Source organism: Lucilia sericata, unplaced genomic scaffold, assembly GCF_015586225.1.
Source record: "Lucilia sericata isolate MDLA Ls3-8-SP2 unplaced genomic scaffold, ASM1558622v1 Contig001165F_arrow, whole genome shotgun sequence".
Lineage (NCBI taxonomy): Eukaryota > Metazoa > Arthropoda > Insecta > Diptera > Calliphoridae > Lucilia > Lucilia sericata.
Genome location: NW_023995135.1, coordinates 24,073 through 46,057, shown reverse-complemented (window position 1 = coordinate 46,057; position 21,985 = coordinate 24,073). Strand labels below are relative to the sequence as shown.

General features: G+C 28.6%; 1 long non-coding RNA gene across 1 annotated transcript; it reads left to right on the top strand.

Annotated features, from left to right (window-relative positions):
• Positions 1-638: 638 nt before the first annotated feature.
• LOC119610348 lies at positions 639-17,592 on the top strand. The gene is made up of 3 exons (XR_005231986.1): positions 639-928; positions 5,088-5,340; positions 17,539-17,592. It is a non-coding gene; the product is annotated as an uncharacterized LOC119610348 (long non-coding RNA).
• Positions 17,593-21,985: the final 4,393 nt, after the last annotated feature.

Genomic DNA, 21,985 nt, shown 5'->3' with positions numbered 1-21,985 from the left:
GATGGTCAGAATTGCTCAAGTAGTTGAGTAAAGTGCTTGTACATGGAATTGAGCATGTCTAATAAGCTGACCCTGTGATTGTAAAACTACCATCTTGAAATAAGGCCAACATGGACTCTAAATTTGCATCCAAAATGAAAACTCAGCACAGAGTTAAGATTATAACGGTGGCCTACAACACCTGTCCCTAGATGTTCGATATAAAATGGCGACTTAGTCTTAATATAGTTAAACGGCTATGGTACATTATAATCTTATATATGTGGATCTCTAGATGGACCAACTATATAAAGTTCAGAGATCAGCAGGCACTGGTATAAGAGGTTCACTAAAAAGTAGTCCTTTGGAAGCATTGAATACTATGTTGCACCTTAAAAATTGGGTATTTTTTAATTTTCATTTGAAGGGAGCTTGACTTTAACAATCTCTGGCTACACTACCCGCGAACTAAAGACACACACACATACATACCACCACTCTAACAATGGTATGCATACGCTGTGGAAGACAAAAATTAAACGATTACTAGCGACGGCGATGACGACTACAGCGAAAATACAACGATGGGGAGCAAGCAACCAAAAACTTAAGGTTTGTGTTCAAAGTCTTTCGTTTAATGAATTCAGTTGCTACGCGTTTGTTAACGAGAATGGTTGATTTTGTGGTAAAAAGCGAACAAGTGAAAAAATAAATGAAAACAAGTGATTGTGTGTGAATATAATCGGGAATAGAAACTGTAAATTTATTAAAGAGTGATTAACAACAACAAAGAAAACAAAAGAGAAAAGCAACAACTAAAACTTAAAATATAAACTTAGAGTTTATTTTGTTTTTGTTGTTTTACTTTTTTTTTCTACTTTTAATGAAAGTCAACTCTAAATACAATAAAAAGAAAGAAAAAACACATACATAAAAACAACAACAACAAGTGAGTGTAACTATAAAGAGAGTGTTAAATGTTAAACAAATGTGAATGAAGAAAACAACAACACAAATCTAATATTTAAATACATAGAAATACAAATAAAATATAATAATATTAGAAATAAATAGAAAATTTATGTGGAATTTGAAAACATCTTAATAAAGTGGTTTAAAAATAAAAACAAAATTATATACAAACATTAAGCAAAAAAGAATTAACATTTGTTACTTTTCAAAAATTTAAAAAAATTAAATGATGTTGCTAAAGATCTTCTAATACTGGATTTTAATCTTTTGCTGTTTTTTTCTGTTGTTTTTTCTTTTGTTGTTGGTTTATGGTTTCTAGTTTTTTGGGGCCATTAAACAAAACTTTATATGAGTTAAAGCTTAAAGCATCTTTTTCATTATATTCACCATTAGTTACTCTGTTATCGTCATCATCATCATTTGACAATGTCTCATCAAATTAGATTTTTATTTAATGACACCTTACGGTTAAACAAACTAAATTCTTTAACAAATCAGTGACGTTCTAAAAAACAACAATTTTTAAATTAAACAAATATAGAAAAAAACCTTAAAAGCTTCTTATTATAATCAACTAATAACATAAATAATTCCGTACATTTATTTTTTTTTTTTTTTTTGTCAATTCATTCGATTATTTCGTTTGTTGGTTCGTTTAGTTTTAGTGTTGCACAGTGGTTGAGATCTCAGCTAATAAATAGATAAATTTAATATAAGAAAAACTATTATAAGACATTTTTATTGGTATCTAGGTGTTGTTAAATCAGTTTACACTTTGAGAATTTCCATTTGTTTGCATTCCTTTAAGACTCTGCCTATTCTCTTCTAAACTAATAAAAATTTCTTGTCATTCATTAATTACAAAATGGCACAAAACATTCTAATGAGCTTTTGTTGTCATCATTTATGGTTAATTTTGTAACTGTAATCTTTTAATATTGTTGCTATTTCTAGATAAAATAAGATAAATTAAATAAAATAAGTTTATGTTTAAACAAATATCGTTAGGCATTTGAAAAAAAATTAATCATTTTTACAAGATCATGTTTAAATGAAATTAATTACTGATGTAAACATTGATTAATTAAGTTAAGGTCATTAATTAACTAGTTAAATCTAGTTTAAATGATAATAACAAAATAAGTTTGAATTATAGTAAATATAGCGTTTTTAAATTCGAATTGAAATTTCGAGTGAAAATTTTCTATTTCGAAATTAGTTTTTCTTATTGGAATGAAAATTATGAATTTCGAATTTTCATTTGAATAAAAGTTTTTAATTTTGAAAACATTATGTCACTCCAGGCAGATTTTGGAAGTTCCGAACATACAAATAGATCTTCCCGATATGTTTAAAGGGAATTTATTAGGCACGTCTGATATTTTTGAATAGATAATCTTAAAGTAAAGTTGGCAACAATTTGTCTACTGAAAATACCAAAGTACACTTTATTAAATTTATTTAATACAGAACTAATTATAACAGATCAAAGTTAAATAATAATCAAATGATCTAACTTTAATTAATTAAATTATCATACTAAAGCTAATTCTTAGCAAATAACATTAACTTTGACTTACTAAAGTATAAACAAATTGTTATTTTTTCTTTACTCAATAAATTAAACCATGAAATCCGATAGAAACCTAATTTCCATTTCTTATTGTACTAATGGAAACATCAATCTTAACTTAATTAGCCATAATTATTTCTAATGATCTAGTTTTTTTTATATTCCTTTAAGGCCCACTGTCTTTAATATTTTGCTATTTTTTTTTTCTTCTATATACAATACACACAACAATTTGCTACGGTTCTGAAAAAAAAAATATCTAAAACGAAAAATGCAAAAAGTAGAAGATAAAAAATGTAAGAAAAAAAAAATAAACCACATTCTTTTGGTTTCTTTAAATGCTGCTGCGTCTGCGGTTAACAGAGGCGGCTGGCTGTTGCTGCTCAAGAAAAAAAAAATGATAATAAATAAGAATAAGTAAAAACCAAACCAATTTTGTGGCCTTCGATTCGACAAATTAAACAAGGCATCTCTGGCTAGTTAAAAGTTGGCTGGTTTGGTTTGGTGGTTCTATTCTTACCATCTCGTAGTTCCGCTAACTTAACGTGTTACATCTCGTGTCTATCTTACTTTAGTTTAATAGTTTTTAGTAGCAGAGTTTAGTTTAATTTAGTTTTGATGTGATTTGGTTTCGGTTTTTCCTCTTTCCTCTAACATACATCATTATTAAAAGTATAATAATGAAGATGATTATGATGATGATGATGTAAAGAACATAATTAGCTTATTTTGCAAAATCTTGCTCTATGCTGAAATGTTTGCTCTTCTATTAATATTTTCTTTTAGATTTTCTATTCTTTTTTCATAATCCATAACAGGGATGGAAAATTAAGTATTATTGTAATTATTTAATTTCTTTTTTACATAGACTACTCAACAGATTAGCGCATAGACTAGACCACAGACTAGTCAATAGGTTTGACTTGGCAACAGACTCTCCCACTGACTAGTCAAAATAGTAGTCTACTATGGATTAGTCAATAAGCTAGTCCATAGAATGGTCAATAGACTAGTCCATAGACCAATCTACTGACTAGTACATAAACTTGTCAATAGACTAGTCCAGAGATTAGTCAATAGACTAATTCACATACTAGTCAACATATAATCTAGTCAATAGACTAGGCAATTGGCTAGTCTATAAATTAGTTAATAGACTACTGCAGAAACTAGGCAATAGACTAGTACAAATTAATCAGTACACTAGTCAATAGACTAACCAATATATTAGTCCATAGACTTACCCATAGTCAAGTCCACAGACTAGTCCACGGATTTGCAAATAGACTAGTCCACAGACTAGTCAATAGACAAGTCCACAGACTAGTCAATGACAAGTCCACAGACTAGTCAATAGACTAGACAATAGACTAGTCAATAGACTAGACAATGGACTAGTCCATAGACTAGACAATAGACTAGTCAATAGACTAGACAATAGACTAGTCAATAGACTAGACAATAGACTAGTCAATAGACTAGACAATAGACTAGTCAATAGACTAGACAATAGACTAGTCAATAGACTAGACAATAGACTAGTCAATAGACTAGATCCCAGACTAGTCAATAGACAAGTCCACAGACTGCTCAATAAACTAGTCCACAGTATAGTCAATAGACTATTTACAGACTAGCCAAAAGAAAAGTTCATCAACTAGTCCAGAGACTAGTTTATAAACTAGTCCAAAAGGTAGTCAAAAGACTAGTCACATACTAGTCAATAGACTAGGCAATAGACTAGCACAAATTAATCAGTAGACTAGTCCATAGGCTATTCTACAGACTAGTCAATAAGCTAGTCCACAGACTAGTCAATAAGCTAGTCAACAGACTAGTCAATAGACTAGTCCACATACTAGTCAATAGACTAGTCCACAGACTTTTCAATAGACAAGTCCACAGACTAGTCAATAGCCTAGTCCACTGACTGGTCAATAGACTAGTCCACAGACTAGGCAAATTGGCTAGTCCACAGACTAGGCAAATTGGCTAGTTTTGAGACTAGACAATAAAGTATAGATTAATCAGTAGACTAACCAATAGACTAGTTTATGGGCTTTGATCCCTTATCCTGCTAATATCACCACTTTTGTACTTGAGTCATTCGTACTTGATTCTAGTATTTTGTACTTGATTTAGATTACAGAAATCGATTGTATACCATTTCAAAGTGTCTATCTTCCAAGTCTGATTCATAAAATGTAAAGTGCATTTGGCCAAAACCGTTTCTTTTTCTTTCAGCTGCCTCTCTCTCCATAACTCTTTCTCTCTCATTATAAAAAAATAGTAAAACAAGCCTCAAGTGCAAAAAAAATAAATATTTTTCTTCTAAAGAAAAAACAACAGCGCCATGCTCCTCTTGCTGCTCTACCAACAACATCATAATAATGGCCTTTCCATGCTAGAAACCACATACCAACCAAGTCAAACAAGCAACCAACATCCCAGCTACTCCCCCTCCCCCTTTTGAACTCTCTTTATCTAGTTTATTTACTCTTATTTGAGCCAAACAAGCCACTTTATGTTTTTTTCTTCTTTTTCTTCTTCTTCTTCCACTCAGTTTCTTGAACAATAAAAAATAAACAAAAACAACAACAATAACAATAATAAGAAAAAATATTTCATAGTTTTTCTCAGACTATTTTGAAATTTTGTGAAAATTCAACAATAAAGTTAAAAAAAAATCTGAAAAAATACAACAGCAGCAGCAACAACAGCAACTACTACTGCATCCATAACGTCAACAACAACAACATCTACAACAACAAATACTTTTAAATCTAACTTACATACTTTGGATTTTTCTTTGGCGGGTAAGTTATTCCTCCATGGATTGTTTGAAAATAAAAACGAGGGCAGTTCGAAAGGTTTGGCTATTCTAAAGAGACTAAGACACTAAACTTTTAGAGACATACCTAATTATCCAGGCTTTCAAGCATCGTTCGCTTATTTTTAAATAAGCTTCCAATTTAAAAAATACTGTTTTTCTAGAGGTGTTTTGCCTTTTTCGGGAGAAACTAAGTGAGTTAACGGATCGTAATATACTTCATATTAAAGGCAATTCGATAGACGCTAACAAATTTTACCATATTATATAAAAAGACCATTTGTTTATTTTTAACAAAATTTTCAAATCAACCCTCGTCTAACATTTCATTTTCTTGTTTGCCAAAATTATTATCCAAAGCTCTCAAACTCTAGTGAAAAACCACTTTTTTTGTATAACTTGCACAATGGAAAACTAGTTAGAAAATTACGGTAGGTCAAAACCAACTAAATTATACCTTACACACTGCAGCAGCAACGAAAACATAAACAATAAAAACAACAACTAAAAAAATTCTCATAAAATATGACAGTTGGTGGCAATAATTTTTAATTTGAAAATTTTTATAAAATTAACAAAAAAAAAAAAAAAAAAAAAAACAACGAAACTGCACACTTAAATTGTAACAAGTATAACAAGTCAAATGGAAATTTATTATTACCCCTTGGTAGTCATAACAAGCCCCTTTTAAAATTATTATAAAAAAAAATATTTTTAAATACTTGTGGAGACTCTATGGCGTTGCTTATTTCGTTCGGCTCATAGTTCAGCGTTTTTTTTTTTTTTTTGTAATATTTTAGAATTGAAAAAATAAACAAATTTCTCACCATTGATTTTTGTTTAAATTTGTAAACAAATTATGTATTATTAAATGAAAATATAAATTATTTGAAATTATTTAGTTTAAATGCATTTTTTGATGTTATTATAGATCGGTCTTTAGTTAATACTCCTTGAAGCCAAGACTATAGATCACTAGATAGTGAAGTTAGATCACATTTATAGTCATTGCTAGTATACTGTAGATCAGCCTAACGTCCAGACTACAGATCTATAGCAATGAATATGAACCAGTCTATAGTCAAAGAACTAAAGATCAGTTTATAATGTAGAATATAGTACAGTTGAGACTTACATAGATCACACTTTCAATCAATCTACATCTAGACTATACATCTATAGCAATGAATATGGACCAGCCTATAGTCAAAATTAAAGATCAGTTTATGGTGTAGAATATACATCATTCTATATTGTAGCCTTTAATATACATAGGATGATCTATATTCTAGACCTCATTGTCAAGATTTCAGATTAGTCTGTAGGATGGTATAAACTGATAAGACTGTAGATTAGTTTATAGTCAACAATATAGGTCAGTCTATAGCCCGGATTTCAGATCAGTATATAGTCAAGACTATAAATCAGACTATTGTAAAGAATATTGATCACCTTATAGCAAATGCGATAGATTAGTCTATTATTAAAGGTATAATCAAGACTATAGATCAGTCTGTAGACAATGAATCACAAGAGATCAGTATATATCCAGACTATAGATAAGTCTATATTCAAAGCTATAGAGCATTCTGTAGTCGACACTATATATTAGTCTATAGTTCAGACAATGTATAACTCTTTAGTCAATACTATAGATCTTTCAGTAGTCCACGCATAGATCAGTCTATAGTCAAGACTAGAGTCCATTCTGTATTCAATACTATAGTTCAGTATATAGTCGAGACTAGGGAAAACACAGTGGCTAAGACTAAAGATCTGTATATAGTCCAGACATTTGTTGAAAGTTTTGTTTTAATATATAATTTGACAGTTTCAATTAGAGTGAATCAAGTGCGATAACAAACCTTGTATCAAAGTAATATAATCCTAACAAATTAGTTCAATATCTCCAAAATCCCTTTTATTATTTACAAATCCCAAAAATTCCTAAATCAAGGTAAAATAAACCATAATTTGTTATATTTCTTATGAAATCTTTGATATTTTCTTTAAAACCTAAGAGATACCCTTCACTCAGTCAATCAAGGTGTGTTTAGTATAAAATTTATAAAAAAAATTTCTGAATGTTTCATTGTTTTAAACATTATGATTTTTTGTTTATTGTTTCGAGATGATGATATATTGATTGAAAGAGAAAAAAAAAAAAAAAAAAACAAATAAAATAAACAAAAATATAAATATGAATAAAAAGTAAAATAAAAACGCTCATCAACTTGCGTAATTTTTTGTTTTTAAATAAAAATTTCAGCTAAAAGATAATCAATGTTAATTTTGTTAAGAATATTAAATACAAAACTCAGTTACAATAACAAATAACGTTAAAAAAGCGTTAATATGAGAAGCTGTTTTCAAAAATTGTATATTAATATTAAAACAAAATGAACTCACACTAATGGCATCTTTAACGAAAAGTTTTAAACAAAAATCTTTTAATTTAATAAAACAAGTTTTATAAACCACAAATTTAAAAAAAAAAAATCCCAAAAAAAAACTCTGAAGTTTTAATATGAAATTAGTATTTATTAACAAAAAATATGTATAAAAATATAATAAAAATTAAAATTAATGTGAACATTGTCTTTTAAAGCGAGTACAGGTTAAGAAAAAATATATTAAATGACCTTGGTGCAAAGTTAACTGGTGATTTTTTTTAGTATTCTCCTCCCTCATTCTTGATTATTAATTTCTTGGTATCACCGTCATTTGTAACAAATCAGTGGGAATCTAGAAACCAGTGTTGCTATTATAGTGAATTTGCAAAATTGTTTAAAATTGTTCAAAACTAGACAAGATTCTAGACTGATCAATAGTCTAGACTAAAATCAAAACTATGGACTGATCTATAGTATAGAGTATAGACTGATCTATAGTATAGACTATAGACTGATCTATAGTATAGATTATATACTGATCTATAGTATAGACTATAGACTGATCTATAGTAAAGACTATAGACTGATCTATAGTATAGACTATAAACTGATCTATAGTTCAGACTATAGACTGATCTATAGTCCAGACTATGGACTGATCTATAGTCCAGACTATAGACTGATCTATAGTCCAGACTATAGACTGATCTATAGTCCAAACTATAGACTTGTCTATAGTCCAGACTATAGACTGATCTATAGTCCAGACTATAGACTGATCTATAGTCCAGACTATAGACTGATCTATAGTCCAGACTATAGACTGATCTATAGTCCAGACTATAGACTGATCTATAGTCCAGACTATAGACTGATCTGTAGTCCACACTATAGACTGATCTATAGTTCACACTATAGACTGATTTATAGTTCACACTATAGACTGATATATAGTCTATAGTGTAAAATAAAGACTATATTTCAGAGTATAGACTGATCTATAGCCTAGACTATAAACTGATCTGTAGTCTATAGTGTAAAATAAAGACTTATCTATATTTCAGAGTATAGTCTAGATTGTAGTCTGATCTATAGTCCAGACTATAGACTGATCTATAGTCCAGACTATAGACTAATTTATAGTCCAGACTATAGACTGATCTATAATCCAGACTATAGACTGATCTGTAGTCCACACTATAGACTGATCTGTAGTCCACACTATAGACTGATCTATAGTCCATACTATAGACTGATCTATAGTCTATAGTGTAAAATAAAGACTGATCTATATTTCAGAGTATAGACTGATCTATAGTCTAGAGTCTATACTATATAGTATAGACTATAGACTGATCTATAGAATAAAGTGTAGACTATATTTTGACCTAACTGACTGTAGACTGATCTATAGTCTACACTGTATACTATACATTGATCTACATCTCAGAGTATAGACTGTTCTATAGTCGTGACTATAAACTGATCTATAATCTATAGTGTAGACTATAGACTGATGTATAGTCGAGACTATAGACAGATCAGTCTATAGTCATACTATAGACAGCTCAATTCTTAATGATCTGATCTATAGTCTAGACTCTAGACAAATGGCTGGTTTATTGTCCAGACCATATACTGAAATATAGCCATGATTTAAAACGGATCTATAGTATAGACCAAAGAATAATAAGAAGTTGGACTATGACATTGTTTTACAACAATAACATTTCCTTCTCTTCACAGACGAGTTCTGTGTAAATTCAACACACTTGTGAGAACTCAATTCTCTCACAATACTTCAAAACTTTTTCGCGAAAATACCGGTATAATAGGACTTGAACGACATTTTTTCACAAACACATAACTATTTTTTAATTTTTTACACAATTTTATCGCATTTAACAATCCGAAATATTTTTATTTTTCACAAACTAAAAAAATATTTTTTTAATATTTTTGACAATTAATTTTTGTGTGTTGAAATTAAAATTGACAAAACAAAGTTGTATATTTTGGTATTGAAAATGAAAAAATTAATTAAAATAAACTTATTTTTTTGCAAAAAAAGAGATTTTAAGTCCGAAAAATATATTTATTAAATGTTTACTGATTAGATGTGGGCAAAATAAATTAAAAAATCTGCGAATGTAGAAATTTAAATGTTATTTATTTTTCCTAAAATTTTTATGTACGATTTTATGCAAGTATGTATGTTTGGAAAGTGTGGTGAAAGTGTTTGGAGCTCCAATACTAATACAAAAATTCTACCAATACATACTTAGAGTTAGGTACCGAATGACAACTCCTTTACGTACCAACTGACAAGCCCCAATTTCTTTATATTCTTTGGTATAGACTATGAACTTATATTTGTCTAAAGTATAGCTTTATATTGTCTAGAATCTAGACTATAGACTGGTCTATAGTGAAGACTGTAGACTTATTTACACTCTGCTGTCTATAATCCAGACTATAGATTGATCAATAGTCTAGACTATAGACCGATCTATTAGACTAGAGACTAATCAATTGTCACAACTATAGATCAGTCTATACTAAAAACTACAGATCAGACAACACATATACATTTAAAATAAGCTTTAAATCAAGATATTAGAATTCATAACTTGTTTTTTATATAAAAAAATATTTATATAAAAATTCTTAACTCACAAAACATTCTTAACTACCTACATACATATAAGGATAATTAAATTTTTGAAATGTCAAACTAACTCTTAAACAAATACACACACCAAAGAATATAAAGAAATTGGGGCTTGTCAGTTGGTACGTAAAGGAGTTGTCATTCGGTACCTAACTCTAAGTATGTATTGGTAGAATTTTTGTATTAGTATTGGAGCTCCAAACACTTTCACCACACTTTCCAAACATACATACTTGCATAAAATCGTACATAAAAATTTTAGGAAAAATAAATAACATTTAAATTTCTACATTCGCAGATTTTTTAATTTATTTTGCCCACATCTAATCAGTAAACATTTAATAAATATATTTTTCGGACTTAAAATCTCTTTTTTTGCAAAAAAATAAGTTTATTTTAATTAATTTTTTCATTTTCAATACCAAAATATACAACTTTGTTTTGTCAATTTTAATTTCAACACACAAAAATTAATTGTCAAAAATATTAAAAAAATATTTTTTTAGTTTGTGAAAAATAAAAATATTTCGGATTGTTAAATGCGATAAAATTGTGTAAAAAATTAAAAAATAGTTATGTGTTTGTGAAAAAATGTCGTTCAAGTCCTATTATACCGGTATTTTCGCGAAAAAGTTTTGAAGTATTGTGAGAGAATTGAGTTCTCACAAGTGTGTTGAATTTACACAGAACTCGTCTGTGAAGAGAAGGAAATGTTATTGTTGTAAAACAATGTCATAGTCCAACTTCTTATTATTCTTTGACACACACCTTAAACCATTTTTTTTAATAAAAATTTAACCATTTATAATAAAATATAATTATGCATAAAATCTAAAAAAATGGATATAATAATAAGAAAAAAATATAAACAAAGAAATATTAATGATTGTCTAATAACAATCATAGAAAAGCAAAAAAACAACAATTGAAATAGAAAAAAATTAAAAGCAAGAAAAAAATTGATGAAGAGGAAGTGAAAAGAAAAATCGCAAAAATGTATTTTGTTTCTTAATATTAACACTATTAAGGTGAAATACAAGTACGAGTATGAGTATCTATAACTACATAAAGTATTAGATACTATATCTGTATCTAAGAGTTTAATAGTCTTAGTATACTATATATTATCCAGGCCAAACATGGCTTAAAGTTGTATTCAACATGATGTTTTTATTTTTCTTTCGTACGAACATTTGAAATTAAGTTGTGGTATTGATTATTTTGTATTATGTTTTAATTAAATAATTTTAATATATTAATTTGTTAACGGGTAATGGATTTTAGAGAATTTCGAGGCGGCTAATTATTATGTTGTATAACAATTTGCTTAAATAAAATTTAATTATTTAATAAAAAATTTTAAAAAGTTTAACAGTAGGTTGTTTTTGTGTTTTGTATTTTTTAGATTTGCATGAGTGCATCTTAAAATGAAAATTTGTTTTACGCCCTCTCAAAAATTTTGCAGTTTTTTTTGGGAGGATTTGCTTTAAATTGTTTTTGAATTGGGTTGTTTTTTGTTGTTGGGTTATTTTGAAATTTTTATTTATTAGATTAATTAGAGTGATTTATGAAATAAAAAGTTTCATTTGGGTTTAAATTGCAAAGAATAGAAGTTTAGATTCGTAACAGATTGAACTATAGATCAGTCTGTAGTAAGAACTAAAGATCACTCAAGACAATAGATCAGTCTATAGTCAGGTCTATAGATTAGTTTATATAAAGTCAAAAGACCAATCAACATACTACAGATCGTTTTATAGTTGGGACCCTAGATCAGTCTATAGGTAGGACTATAGATCAGTCTATAATAAATGTATAGTGAATACTATAGGTCTCTATATTCATGACTAGAGATCACTCTAGATCAATATATAGTAAAGACGATAGATCATCCTATAGTAGAGATTATAGCTAAGTCTATAGTCAGGACTATAGATCAGTCTGGGCTATAGATCAGTCTATAGTCGGAACTAATAATTAAACAAGACTACAGATCAGTCTATATTCAGAACTATAGATCAGTCCTAATCTGGACTATATATCACTTTATATTCAGCACTACAGATCTGTCTAAGCATCTAGTACACACTATAGATCTCCATTTTCAAGACTATAGATCAATCCATAGTATGAAGTATAGAACAACCTATAGTCTGGATAATAGATCACCCTATAGTTAGGATTATGTATTAGTCCATATTCAGAACTCGTTCTATAGTCACGTCTAAAGATCTGTTTACATATAATTTTATAGTTTGAACTATATACCAGTCTATAGTACATAGTATAGTCGAGATTATAGCTAAGTCTATAGTCAGGACTATAGATCAGTCTGGGCTATAGATCAGACTACAGACGGAACTAATAATTAAACAAGACTACAGATCAGTCTATATTCAGAACTATAGATCAGTCCTAGTCTGGACTATATATCACTTTATATTCAGCCCTATAGGTCTGTCTATAGCATATAGTACACACTATAGATCTCCATATTCAAGACTATAGATCAATCCATAGTATGAACTACAGAATAACCTATAGTCTGGATAATAGATCACCCTATAGTCATGATTATGTATTAGTCCATATTCAGCACTATATATCGTTCTATAGTCACGACTAAAGATCTGTTTATATATAATTTTATAGTTAAAACTATATACAGCACACAGTATAGACTATAGATCCCTATATTCAATACTATATATAACACTCTACAGTCGAAATTATATATCTTTCTTTAGTCAAGACTATAGTTCAGTCTTTAGTCAAGACTGTAGATCAGTCTATAGTCAGAATTATAGATCAGTTTATAGCCAGGACTGTTTAGTTTACAGTCAGAATTAGACTATAGTCTACAACATCCATCAACAAAACCTCTGAATCAAAATTGTTGTTATAATTTTTTTCAAGGTCTTTCAAAATTCAATAAATTTAAGACAAATAACAAACATTTGCAAATGTATATTTTAACAGTTTTCTTGTAATATTTGTTAATTTTCAAAAACCTCTCATAACATAAATGTTAATATAAAAACACTTTAAATATTTAAAATGACTCTTCAATGAATTGCAATTACTATAACCCACATAAAACGCTTTCGAAAATAAACCTTTTTAAAGATCCCCCCTTATACATATGTATGTTATCTATAGTAATTGAACTTTCAATCAATATAATTAATTTAAATCACGTCTAAAAAGACCTTGTAAATTTTAAATAACAAGACAAAAAAAATGTTAAATTTAAAACTATTGTTTTTAATTGAAATCTTTTTTTTTTTTTTTGTAAAATTTTTTCGCACATTTTGAAATTTTTTAACGGTTTCTTAAAAATTATTTAAAACAGAAATTAATCTTGAACTACATAAAATACTCAAAGAAAAACAACAATAAATAAACAAATAATGTAAATAATTTTTATGAGTCTCTTTTTGGTTTTTTGACATTTGATAGACAGTTTTACCCCACAGTCTGGTTGTTTTTTATGTATTAGTTTCGGAAATGTTTATTATTTTAGTTTTGTTTGTAAGTAAATTATTTTTTTTTTATATTTTTTCAATTTTAGCTTTATCTTTTTTGGAAGAAAATTAATTTTTCATAACATTTGCAAATAAAGTTTTGTAATGTCGCTATTTTTCTTCTTCTCTTTTTTTTTTAATGTCTTGACCTGAAATGTTTGCATCATTTTGATTAAGACTATAATTAGACTTAAGTAATAATTAAGATTTGGCAACGCTACTCTTTTCAGTTTGACAACACTTGTGCAATGAGCTTTAATGGCATCTTTCTCTTAATATTAGAGTTGCCAGTACATAATTTTTTAATTGAAATATTCAAATAACTTTTACGAGAAATATTTGTCTATAGTTCAGACTCTAGACTATAGATCAGTTTATAATTAAGGCTATATATCAGTTTATATTCTAGATCAGTCTAAAGTCTAGATTATAGATCATTCTGTAGTCTAGACTCTAGATCAGTCTATAATCTAGATTACAGATTAGTCTATAGTCTACACTATAGATCTGTCTATAGTTTAGATCAGTTTATAGCTCAGTCTATACTATAGATCAGTCTATAGAGTAGACTATAGATCAGTCTATAGTGTAGACTATAGATTATTCTATAGTCTAGACTATAGATTAGTCTATAGTCTAGTCCATAGTATAGGCTATAGATCAGTCTATAGTCTAGACTATAGATTAGTCTATAGTCTAGACTATAGATTAGTCTATAGTCTAGACTATAAGTTAGTCTATAGTCTAGACTATATGTTAGTCTATAGGCTAGACTATAGATTAGTCTAGAGTGTAGACTATATATTAGCCTATAGTGTAGACTATAGATCTGTCTATAGTCTAGACTATAGATCAGTCTGTAGTCTAGACCATAGATCAGTCTATAGTCTAGACTATAGATCAGTCTATAGTCTAGACTATAGACCAGTCTATAATCTAGACTATAGATCAGTAAATAGTCTAGACTATAGATGGAAAGATCGTTTTTTAGTGAATGATTATCGAAAGGGATATCTTTTTGTTCTGTAAACCTGTGCCCCGTTTCTGTAATTCTCGCATCGAGAAAATCTGTCGAAAAATTCATGATCATCTTGTGTAAAACAGGGTGAATACAAGAAATTTAAAAATTTCTTATTAAATTTTAATGAGTACAGTTTAAGAATAATCAGAGTCACACTGTTAAAAACTGGAAATTATATATTAAGTTTTTTCTCGATTCGAGAAAATTACAGAAACGATCTACAGTACGTAGATAATGTTCTCTTTATAATGATGTAATTAATTAATTCGAACTTTAACAAAAATGTGATCATGTTACACAATGATCTTAAGTTATGAATTGCTAGATAGATCAGCAACCAAAATAAAAATCAGAACCAAGTTATACGCAATTAGTTCTATTCACGATCAAAAAGTAAATTAAATTTCTCATAGATTTATCAAGATCTGGTATAGTCTGAACTATGGATCAGTCTATTGTCTAGACTTTAGATCAGTCTATAGTATAAACTATAGATTAGTCTAAAGTCTACACTAAAGATCAGATTATAGTCTAGACTATAGATCAGTTTATAGTCTTAACCATAGATCAGTCTATAGTCAAGATCATATTTTCTTAGATATTTATCGGAAACACGAACTTTTTTCTGGCAACTCTGTTAATAAATTACTGTTGCATTTCCTTATAATCTTCATCTGGCAACATTTTTCATTGTTTCTTGCAATAAACTTTAATGCATTTTATAATTAATTCTCACGCAATTCTTATATGTACTTAAATCACAATCTTGTGTACGCAAGCGTCAAATAAATATACTTGACACTTGGAAAATGTCGTGGTGTGGTGATTTTAAAGTTCTTTCTTAAAACATTATTTATCTTTTATCTCACCTTGCATCAATCACGCCAGTTTTAACCGGTTGGCAACGCCACTAACAAGTTGGTCCAATGGCACATAAATCCGAACAATGTATTTAAAACACGAATGCGAATAATAAATACACAACAAATTTTATTTGTTGGCATTTCAGTTTTAATCTAAACAAGATTAAAAATAAATAAAATAAAAAGTAAACATTTTTATTACAAAGTATTAAATAAAAATGACATACTCCATCCACATCGTACGTTCGTACACCACTTTCAATTCTCTAATTGCATTAATTCGTATGATTCGTTCATTGATACGTCTTTTAGCTGTAAATTTTCAAATAACATACAACCTGGTCAGCAGCAGTCGTCTATCAACAAACCAGAGCCATAGTACGTACACCTAACAAAATGTTTTAAATTCACTTTCAAAAAAAGAAATGGAAAATATATGGAGTATTTTAGTTTTAAAAGTATTAAAACATTTTAAACATTTTTTTATGTAAAAAATTTCATTTAATTAAAACCAAGTTACTAGTTCGTTTTTGTACAATATTTCTCTTAACCAGTTTTCTATGATTATTTAACAATTAATATATAGACAACAACAACTATTTTAACCGTTTTTATTAAATAAATTCATTTAAAGCGAAAATAAAATACCGTTACCATCACTTATCTGTCTGTTAATGGGGAGAAATACGTAAATAAATTAATAAACAAATTAATGGCAAAAAAATTAAATAAAAAGTAATTACATGCATATAAAGTCATTTTCATTGGTGGCTTCATCTTATACGAATAGACACCTTTTACTTAAGTATTGATTTTTTACTATATTGCTCTACCAAGAGTTTTAATGTTAATGTCGATAGTTTATACAGGAAAGATCGTTTTCTAATAAATGATGATCGAAAGGGATCTTTTTTTATTCTGGAAATCTGTAAATAATGCTCTCTTTATAATGATGTAATTAGTTAATTGGAACTTAAACTAAATGTGATCATAATGATCTTAAATTATTAATTGCTAGTTAGATCAGCAATCAAAACTAAAAATCAGAACCAAGTTATTCACAATTAGTTCTATTCATGATCAAAAAGTAAATTGAATTCTCATGGATGTATCGACATTAATCTTATATCTTTTACAGTTTTTGATCTATTCAATATAAGCTGCTAGATCAGCGATCAAAGCGGTAATAGGTGCGATATCTCTAGAAGTCAAGTCAAAAGAACATTGAACACAACTGTTACTATTATTGTTTAAATTTCTATAGTTTAAGATCTAGTCAAAGTCAAATGCATGATCGTCGATAGAAATTTATTATTATTGAAAGTCAAACCAAAGTTAATTGAAAAGTTTTCATAATGATAAACTTAAGATTTTTCTATTTTGTAATATATTTAAGAGCAAATAGTAGTTGTAAGATCGGTAATCAATATATAAGTATTTAGGTCAGTTGCAAGATCGGTGAGAAAATATTAAAATCGATTAGTCAACACTGTAAGTAAAATTTAATATGCACAAGTTAAACAATGATTCAGTTTAAAATCCAAAAGTAAATCTTTACATTTTTCCATTTTATGATCTATGCAAGATCATTTAAATAAATATTTGATATTGTGGAAGATCACTTGGTTTCCTTTTGCAAGATTCTCGAAAATTTCGATGTTAATAACATATATTTTTTCATTATTAAAACTTCTTTTTTTTCTTCTTTTTAGTGCTTTTTTTCACCAAATTTCGGTACATGTCCTAACCGATTATTTAAAAATCATGTAAGTACTAAGATTTTTCTACATCTCTAATATTTTGTAAGCTGCATAACTATAAAATAGTTGGCAACATTGCTGTTTATGATAAAACAAACTTACATAAATATCTACCCTGCAGCATTACCACTTGTTATAGGAATTTTTTTCTATGATCGTGCGTGACTGGCAATAATTTTCTTTGTTGTAATTTTATATTTTCTAATTTTGTTTTCCATAGATTTAGGCAGATCTTTTAAGGAATCTATTTATTACTTTTAATTGCATTTTAAAGGTATTTATGAAACGAACATAGAGAACTAAAAAGGTGCCATAGAAAGTTATTCACAATTTCATAAATTTCGATTTTTACAAGAAATTGATTTCGATTTAAACCGTTTTTTTAATTAAATTTCAAATTTGAATTTGCTGGTATCGGATGTTCCGTTTGTTCGGAAGTGATCTGTGGATTCTGACCCCGTGATTAGTCACCTGTTTTGTTTTTTAAATTTACAATCTATTTGATTGGATCTATGTTTTTTTTTTTGAGGTTCTGCGATCATATTCAATTTACTGATCGTGTTAGATTCGATCCATATTTTCTTTTGAGGTTCTGCGATCAGATTTAATTCATTGAATTCAAACGTGATCGATCGATCGATTTCATTTAATTCACTGATCTTTAAGAGCAATTAAAAACTCAATGATTTTAATTCTAAAAATATCAATATGATCCCTAATAGATTTTCGCGTAATTGTTGATCATTCTGAGATTATATCATATATAATACACTGATCGCACTGTCCTTATGGGTTTGATTTAAAATTTAAAAAAATCAGTTTTTAAGATCGATTTTGTGATCATACATTGTTGTAGTAACTTGAAAATTGACCCCGGTTTAATTTCCAGGCTTGTTGATCATTTTTAAACTTTTTTTTAGACCAAGGAACACATAACTTTTTACAGCGATCGTATTATCGCTCAATGATTTAAGTGCTAATAATTTTAGGTACTTAACTTGATCTAATTGATCAAGTTTGATTTCCTGTCTTTTGTTCGTATTGTCATGATGCGTTTGTCATTTTTTTATTTAGATCTATTTCTTTAGACCATCAAAGCAACCCTTTTTTCTCGATTTTATTTTATTTTGTATTTTGAATTCATTCTTTTCAAACTCTGCTTTTATAGCAAAAATATAATTTATTGACCCAGCTATTTTCTTTTAAGAAAAAGTATGTTAATTGCAATCTGAGTGTCAATTTCACATTATGATCAATACAACAAAGAATTGTATTGCCACAGTTTTGCAAATATTTCTAAAACTTTCCTCATGCAACTGCAACAATTATTCAGAAAGCTGAAAAATATATTGATAATGATTTTTGTTTAAATTTTTTTTTTTTTTTTTTTTTTTTGACATTCATGTTACAGATAGTTACTCTCAGCTTCTAGTGGTTATGCGTGTTGATCACTGATCTAGAACCATAACATGTAAGAGATTTCACAAAATTTTAATAGAAATTATTTATATTTTTTTGTAAACAGCTTGATATATTCTAAATTCTCCTTAAGTAATCCGATAATGATGATGTTGATGTTAATGATGATGTTGATGATCAATGAAAAGCGAAAAAAAACAACTAAAAAATTTAAGTTAATACTACCACATACCAGTTTCACATGATTGCATTTTTATACATGATGCATCAAAATACAAAATACAATGCAATATTTTGTATGGATTTGTTGTTTTAGTATTTAAGTTTTTTTTTATAATTTTTTGCTGTTTTTGTATTTTAGCAAAGTTGTAAAACGACACTAGTATGGTATCTTTGGTGTTTTGTTTATTTGCTCGTTTTTTTTAATATTGTTGTACTCAATATGTATGAAATGCAAAAAAAAAAAAAAAAAAAAAAAAATAAAGAAAAATATTGACTAACATACTTCCTTCAATATATAGACAGATATAGTAGTGAGTACCTCGTCGTACTGTATCTGTAACTACATGTGTTCATATATGTATGTATGCAAATACCAGTACACAAATGATACTTATATATCTTTGATTTTCTTATAATTTGTTGTTATTAGTTTATAGATTTTTAATTAAAAAAATCAAACTACAACAAAATTACCACCTGATACTTGTAACCCCCACCACCACCACTACTACTATTATGGTTAAATTACGATCATTCAGGGTGAATATTACACTAAAGAGTTTAACATAACTCACATAATGTGTTATTTTCTAGATATTTTTATTATATTTTTTTTATTCATTATGGAATTATGTAAGATTTTATTACATTTACTTGTTGCTTTGCTGTTTGTTTATTGATTTGTGTTTTTAAATGTTTCTGAAAGCTGTGCTTTGTCCGATTTAATCTGAACAAAGAAAAACAATTGTAAACTTCACGTTTAAAGTTTTACATTGTGCAGATATTTGCCAATTTTATTCGCAACATTATTAAATCTTTGCTTAGCAAGGGGCAAAGATTACAATAGTATTTGCAATTTTAGTTTGTAAATTTATTTCATTGCAACAAAATTTTATTGAATTTTTCGAAATTTTTTCACATCTTTTCAAAACTATAGAATTTATCAACAAATTTACAAAAATTAAGTAGAAAATTTTTTAAAATTTTGGAAAGTCTTTTGAGGTTTTATTAAAAATTTCTTTAAAACTTCCGATTTTTTTCAGTTCTAGTTCAATTCTAGTATATTTCTAGTTCAGTCTTGTTCAGTTCTAATTCAATTGCAATTCAGTTCTAATTCAATTGTAGTTCAGTTCTAATTCAATTGTAGTTCAGTTCTAGTTCAGTTCTAGTTCAGTTCTAGTTCAGTTCTAGTTCAGTTCTAGTTCAGTTCTAGTTCAGTTCTAGTTCAGTTCTAGTTCAGTTCTAGTTCAGTTCTAGTTCAGTTCTAGTTCAGTTCTAGTTCAGTTCTAGTTCAGTTCTAGTTCAGTTCTAGTTCAGTTCTAGTTCAGTTCAGTTCTAGTTCAGTTCTAGTTCAGTTCTAGTTCAGTTCTAGTTCAGTTTCTAGTTCAGTTCTAGTTCAGTTCTAGTTCAGTTCTAGTTCAGTTCTAGTTCAGTTCTAGTTCAGTTCTAGTTCGTTCTAGTTCAGTTCTAGTTCAGTTCGAGTTCAGTTCTAGTTCAGTTCTAGTTCAGTTCTAGTTCAGTTCTAGTTCAGTTCTAGTTCAGTTCTAGTTCAGTTCTAGTTTCAGTTCTAGTTCAGTTCTAGTTCAGTTCTAGTTCAGTTCTAGTTCAGTTCTAGTTCAGTTCTAGTTCAGTCTAGTTCAGTTCTAGTTCAGTTCTAGTTCAGTTCTAGTCAGTTCTAGTTCAGTTCTAGTTCAGTTCTAGTTCAGTTCTAGTTCAGTTCTAGTTCAGTTCTAGTTCAGTTCTAGTTCAGTTCTAGTTCAGTTCTAGTTCAGTTCTAGTTCAGTTCTAGTTCAGTTCTAGTTCAGTTCTAGTTCAGTTCTAGTTCAGTTCTAGTTTCAGTTCTAGTTCAGTTCTAGTTCAGTTCTAGTTCAGTTCTAGTTCAGTTCTAGTTCAGTTCTAGTTCAGTTCTAGTTCAGTTCTAGTTCAGTTCTAGTTCAGTTCTAGTTCAGTTCTAGTTCAGTTCTAGTTCAGTTCTAGTTCAGTTCTAGTTCAGTTCTAGTTCAGTTCTAGTTCAGTTCTAGTTCAGTTCTAGTTCAGTTCTAGTTCAGTTCTAGTTCAGTTCTAGTTCAGTTCTAGTTCAGTTCTAGTTCAGTTCTAGTTCAGTTCTAGTTCAGTTCTAGTTCAGTTCTAGTTCAGTTCTAGTTCAGTTCTAGTTCAGTTCTAGTTCAGTTCTAGTTCAGTTCTAGTTCAGTTCTAGTTCAGTTCTAGTTCAGTTCTAGTTCTAGTTCTAGTTCAGTTCTAGTTCAGTTCTAGTTCAGTTCTAGTTCAGTTCTAGTTCAGTTCTAGTTCAGTTCTAGTTCAGTTCTAGTTCAGTTCTAGTTCAGTTCTAGTTCAGTTCTAGTTCAGTTCTAGTTCAGTTCTAGTTCAGTTCTAGTTCAGTTCTAGTTCAGTTCTAGTTCAGTTCTAGTTCAGTTCTAGTTCAGTTCTAGTTCAGTTCTAGTTCAGTTCTAGTTCAGTTCTAGTTCAGTTCTAGTTCAGTTCTAGTTCAGTTTAGTTCAGTTCTAGTTCAGTTCTAGTTCAGTTCTAGTTCAGTTCTAGTTCAGTTCTAGTTCAGTTTCTAGTTCAGTTCTAGTTCAGTTCTAGTTCAGTTCTAGTTCAGTTCTAGTTCAGTTCTAGTTCAGTTCTAGTTCAGTTCTAGTTCAGTTCTAGTTCAGTTCTAGTTCAGTTCTAGTTCAGTTCTAGTTCAGTTCTAGTTCAGTTCTAGTTCAGTTCTAGTTCAGTTCTAGTTCAGTTCTAGTTCAGTTCTAGTTCTAGTTCA